The sequence below is a fragment of the Ursus maritimus genome, unplaced genomic scaffold (assembly GCF_017311325.1).
Source record: "Ursus maritimus isolate PB19 unplaced genomic scaffold, ASM1731132v1 scaffold_9, whole genome shotgun sequence".
Lineage (NCBI taxonomy): Eukaryota > Metazoa > Chordata > Mammalia > Carnivora > Ursidae > Ursus > Ursus maritimus.
Genome location: NW_024427107.1, coordinates 24,936,734 through 24,943,481, shown reverse-complemented (window position 1 = coordinate 24,943,481; position 6,748 = coordinate 24,936,734).

Below are 6,748 nucleotides of genomic sequence, written 5' to 3'. Positions count from 1 at the left end.
ATATTTGTAATTTGAAATGACAGGGATTTATGATGTATTCCAGTAGACATAACCCTAATATGGCTTAATGTAGTCTCCTTAACAATCTACTTACGAATCTGTGTCCCTTGAATGTTTGTAAACATCCCGAGGACAGAACCACTATAGCTGCTAGTACATTGTAGACATTCTATAAAAAGTGCTACAGGAGCAAGCTTTCATTTCTTGTGACTTCTGATGCTAGTACATTCTAGGTACTGAACAGAAATGAAATTATCCCTAACATGTGTGGATCTACCCAGCCTCCTCATCAACCTTCTAATACCGAGCACCCACGTAACACAGCACACCTTTTACACACACAACGTGACAAGGAACATTTAGAATTTGGGGAACATTTAGAAGATAGTATTCAAAGATTATATTTTACTTCTGAGAATATGTTTATTGATTTTATCTTCCAAGAAAGAATTCCAGTCACATTTACATTATAAAGTCAGAATCTCATGTCCTACATTAGTTAAAGACTATGGCGAAATAATATTTCTTATTCAGTATCTTAATACCGTAAACTTGGTGAATATTGTATCTTAGAAATTATTGTATTTTTCATCTGGGAAGTCTGGCCTCTTAAACTCAAAACCATGTGAAGAATTTGTGAAGAAAATAGTGGAGTCATTTTAGCAACCAGATTCACTAAATTGAACAGCGATCACTAGAATAGTTCACCTGCCTTCAAATTCTGTAGCTCTCCTAATTACGAGGATCATATCTGAGGGAAACATTTTAGGGACTGATTCTCTTTAGTGAAGGCTAAATGTACTTATTCAGCTTTTAGAGAAGCGGACAGGCAAGAGAATCCCGTAGTTTTCATTTGCATGAATTACTTCCCACTTGTGGTGAAGTAAACAGACATGTTTCCTGTGTGAACCAAAGGAGTGAATTGGGCATAGCTCACCATCTTTCTCGTCTACGTGGTAACTAAACAAGGCTGACGAAGAGCACCCATAAGAGTGTCCCAACAGAAGGAAAAGAAGAAAAGAAAAAGGTAGAGAGTCATTCATTTATAGGACTCAAAACACTAAGAGGAACGTGGATATAGCTCAGGAGAACAGTGTTGTCATAGTTTACTGTACTACTCCATCCCATGCCCCCCGTGGCATCATTGGATCAGGGCATTTTCCTTGAAGGGGGAAGGGGCTACAGTTCATCTCAGCACAGATCCTCAAGCTGTTATAGCAATTAATCAGAGCTGGCTTTCAAGATGAAACCTGTTTCCCATCCATATTATTGTAAATTAGTTTTTTCAATTTATAGAGTAAAACTTGAGAATTTCCAGAAGATACAGCAGATCCAAATGGCCGGCGTATCTCCTCAAGTGGGCAGTTTGTCTTCGTAATGATGTTCAGATGTGGAAACACCCACAGCATCCAGTCAGTCTCAGTCCAGTGAAGGGAAAACTCTCTTTAGGTTTTATGTTCTCGAAGAAATTACAAAGTACAGTAGAAGTCTTCTTAAGTGCTAGGATTGGTAATTTACTGAACTGGTTCAGAGAATAAAATAATTAAAACAGAATTGTGAAAATGGTGTATCCATTCTTAATAGTGTATTCGACTTAAATGTGTAAATTGCTGCTGTTCTGTTGCACAACCAAGACTTTGTTCGAGTAAGTACCCACTGCTTGTGATTCTTTATTAAATTGTTTGCTTGTATAAATCTCATACACTGCCTTTGATGTCTAGTTGTTTGGTTTTTAATGGAGGAAAAAAGTCAAAGCTATCAGTAAAATCTAAATGTAGAAGCCTATTAGAATTTTATACTTTTTCAAAATATTTTACATATTTTAATCAACTTGCTTTTACCCACTTCCAAAGTATTCCCCTAGGTTTTTATTGGGGGAAAAAATCTCTTTTAACACTCAGGTTTCAGTAAATTTAATGCAATGTTTAACTAAATCGTGATGAAATAACAAGAGCAAATGACATAACCATGCTACATAATAAATACAATTGACCTTTGATAACTATATATAGTTGGTCAGATGGTCAGGGGACATTGCAACATTGTTCACAATAACCAAGATGGAAACAGTATAAATGTCCATAAATGGACGGATAAAGAAAGTGTGCCAGACAATGAAATACTATTCACCCTTAAAAAGGAATAAACTATTGATACATACTACATCATGGATAAACCTTAAAAATATTATGCTAAATAAAATAAGGGAGTCACAGAAAAAGATATTACACGATTACACCAATATGAGAAATCTATCATCAAACTCATAGATTCAGAGAGAGGAATGGTGGTTGCCAGGGGCCAGGAGGAGGGAGAAATGGGGAGTTACTAATCAAAAAGTATAAAATTTCAGTTAAGCAAGATGAATAAACTATAAATAATCTGCTGTACAACACTGTAACTGTCAAGAATATTGTATTGTACACTTAAAAATTTATTAAAAGAGTAGGTTTCATGTTAAATGTTCTTACATTTAACTAAATAAAATTAATCAGATCTGTGAAGAAAATCTAAACTACACCATGGGGAAAATGATCAGCCTTATCAGTAATCAGAAAAAAAATGTAAAATAAAACAATTAATGCCATTAAACAAAAAAAAAGGTGCCTACTACTTAAGGAAGCTAGCCTACCCTGAAAACTGGTATGTTCCATAAAAGGAACTTGAAAATCTGAGTTAACCCAGGGAGTTGGCTAAAGAGAGATTAGAGTCTTTCTTGTATTGATTTTAACATGAGATAACTTGTTAATTAATTATTTCCTTATGACCAATCCCTTTTCTCTACTTCTAAAATTAATTAGGCTAAATTCAGAATATTTTTATTTGCTTAAAAAAGAGTAGGGTAGCACAACAGGATGGATGGGAAAGAAAAGAAAAAAGAAGAAAAAGAAGAAAATATCACAGAGAAATAATTTTAGTCATGGTTACTCTTAGATTTTTAATTATGCATCATAATCTAAGCAAGTATCACATTCTTAGGAATTTTTTGTGTTTTCCATGCAATAGTGATTGTGGAATTATCATAATTTAGTAAATGTGATTTTTGGAAACATGTCCATGGCATAAATGAACAAAATAAAGTTATATAATTTAATTGTATAAACCTTAGATACGTGAAACACTTATGGTACTTGTTTGCAAATTTTCAAAATAAAATTCAGCTTTTTTCAGGAAAAAGACAGATGGACACCACACAGGGAGCCTTTCATTATTGCTTTACCAAGTAGTTCTTATGGGTAAAATTAATTAAGGTTACATTAGATTAAAAGCTTAAGTAGTTATTAAAAGAACTATATTAATTTTACACCTGGTGATATAGAAACAATTATCCTTAAATAAATGGGACTCACTAAACCCAACATCCAGCATAAATTTATGAATACTTTTAAGCTTACTTCTAAAGGTTTAATTGGGAAAAACATCAAAAATTCATGCTAATTCCTAAGACAGTAATTTATAGCAAGTAGCATACCTTTTTTAAAGTAGAAATATATTAACTTAATCTAGGTCCAAAAATGTAAGTATATATGATAAACTATGACCTACTGAAAATCTCTCTTAACAAGGTCCTTTGTAGCATATGTTCTGTAAGCTGAGCAAAATATTGCTGTTCTTTAGGGTGATACCATGGTTTGTAGGCAAAGATGTACCTTCTTAGCCCTGGTTCAGGGCAAATACCCCCGAGAGAAAAACACTATTAGTTGTAAATAAAAGGTCAATTTAAAAAAACACAACTAATATTCTTGAAAAATGTTTCTCTCAGAGCAATGGTTTTCTTTCTTTTTTTTTTTTTTAAGATTTTATTTATTTATTTGACAGAGAGAGAGAGACAGCCAGCGAGAGAGGGAACACAAGCAGGGGGAGTGGGAGAGGGAGAAGCAGGCTCCCAGCAGGGGAGCCGGATGCGGGACTTGATGCAGGACTCGATCCCAGGACTCCAGGATCACACCCTGAGCCAAAGGCAGATGTCCAACGACTGGGCCACCCAGGCGCCCCAGAGCAATGGTTTTCTAAACCGACATGTGAAATATGATATTTAAATTTCTTTAGAGCAACATAACAAGATGAAAACTACATGGTGTTTAAAGAAGACAACAACTCAATTCACCATTGACTATCCAAGATAATAGCAAAAACATTTCTATCTTATCTGTAAGACTATTAACTCTGCTAAATTGTTCTATATTTCATATTTGATTTAATCATTCCCTTATAGCATGTTTTAAACTAGAAAACAGGCTAATAAAAATCAAGGTTATTTTCATAAAAGAATTTTCATGAAAATGATCTTGATTCTTATTAGCCTGTTTTCTAGTTTAAATTACATAAAATAATTTCCATGAAAATAATCTGGAACGTTAATATCATCAATATTAAAACATTTCATTTTAAAGTTAGAGTTAATAAACTTTGTTCTGTAATCTGATTTCTTTGAGGTTACTTTTCATTACCAAAAATACTATATCAATCCCAAAAGGACATTCGTGGTTTCTCTTATTTCCATATTCCACCTTTTCAAGTATGAAGATTACACAAATGTGATCCCTAAAGTTAGATGAAGAAGAACTATCTGCATCAGCTCAGTGTGGTTTTCAATGTAAGGAAACCATTAAGGGGAGAATCTTCCCAGTAAAATGACATATTAATCTAAAGCAAAGCCACCTTTCACTTTTCAAGAATCACTTCATTAAGAAAAATCATTTTTTTCCTTGCTGCCACTGTCTTGACCTAACCATCATTCCTCTTTTGAAATAGAAATTTTGTCTCTTCTACTTTAAGGAGGGAAAACAAGCATACTGAAAAATTAAAACAAACAAAAATAGACATTTTAATCTTCAAAGCAAGTTGCTATTACCGACATGCAAAGAAAGAAGTCTGGAACTGGCTGTAATGATGGGATTCTATTTTCAAAGAGCTTCATAAATCCTTTCTTAAAGTCCAGATTATATAGCATTTTTATATAAATCAAAACACTTTTCCTTGTCTTTTTTTTTCTGTCTTCTTAGATCTAGCTGGCGATCACACAACGATCAGCAGAACCACATAACTTGCTTAATCAAAATCATGCCGACATTAAAAATGTCCATTATTAATATTTTTGAAACACACTTCTATCCTAAAATTGATGAAGAATTTTAAAATTTAAACTGCACTTCTATAGATTTTGTTTACATATTTTTATAATTCTCTGTAAAATAATTATCCACAGCTCACTGTTCAATTGATGCTGCTTTTTAATTCGTGACTACAGCCCAAGGAAACAACTGTAAATCCTTATTTTAGATTCATCATTTATCTGACCAACGCAAATAACTCCCATCACTACTAAAAAATGACATTTTATAATAAAATCTAAGCACACGGCACAGAGATACACAGCACCTTACAAAATAGCTGAATTAATTTAAAAAATGTTACTATTCTTTATAATATTCATGATTTACCTCAACGATTTATGTATTTCCCCTTTTCTCATTAAAATATCAGATTATTATTTTAAAGCAGTTATGTAAGTAAATGTAAAACCCAAAACTAAAGAAGAGTGGAGACTGTATTAGCATGAAATCAGTTACTGTGAGGATGGACCCAGGGGGACTGCACAGCCCAGACTTAAATGTGACCAAGAAAACATTCTGAGGAACAGCGGAGAGGTGGTAGGAGAAATCTGCATACATTAAACCTACCTTCAAGGTCAGTTGCCTTGTGATTCAAAACAGACTCTCCTTTTCAGAAGATAAGGAGCTGATTAGTACTAAATTATTAACTGGAATATAGATTATACTGGTAAGGAAAATAAAAAGAAGTCTGGATATAAGGGACGTTAGGATTCGACAGTCACTTAACTTCTGCATTGCCTTTTTACAATGGGCATTACCGCTGTTGCCACTGCAAACTCAGCAAAGTTAGAATATTCAAGATTGTGGTGGCACTCTGATACCAAAGTTGCTGCATTATGCAAAATGAAGGGAAGGAAGTTATCAGTTTGGGCCAGTACCTATTTCAAGTATGTTCTGAAGAGGTATAATGTTGAATAAAAATAGTAGCAGTTCTACCATGCCGAGTGCCGTTAGATTTGGAGATTTTGAACAAATGTATTGTGACCGTAACTCTAGCACTTGGGAGCCAAATCTATCCATCCGGATATTCATCCATCCATCCATCCATCCATCCATCCACCCCTACCTGCATAAATACATACATGAATTATTGTTTTTTTCATTCAAAAAATGTAGTAACAGACCATACACACAGCCATAAAGAAATGCTCAACATTCCTCCTTAAAGCTTCTTTATACACATAGGAAGGACAACATATTAATGGGATATTTTATTTAGATAAAACTAAATAATATTTGCCTCTCCATTTAATAAAGGTAGGCATGTGCCTGACTCAACTGAAATATTAAATTTATTTCACCTCCTTTTAGATAAATTTCTTTATGAAAAAAGTAATTGGGTTTTTGAAAATACCATAACAAAGTGTTCCTTTGGGCATAAAAATACAGGACAAAATTAAAATGATATTAATAGGTAAGCTCATGGCTTTTGGCAATATGTTGTGTTTCAAAATTAAAGTAACAGGCTATTATCACTCTCAAATAAGTAATTTGTAACTGTTTAATGTTTAACTTATACATTAGGCCAGTGATTCAGAAATTCTGCTGCACATTAGAATCATCTGGAAAAGTTTTAAAGACCTCAAGGCCCAAGCCGCATCATATACAAATTAAATTAGAATGTAGGGTGG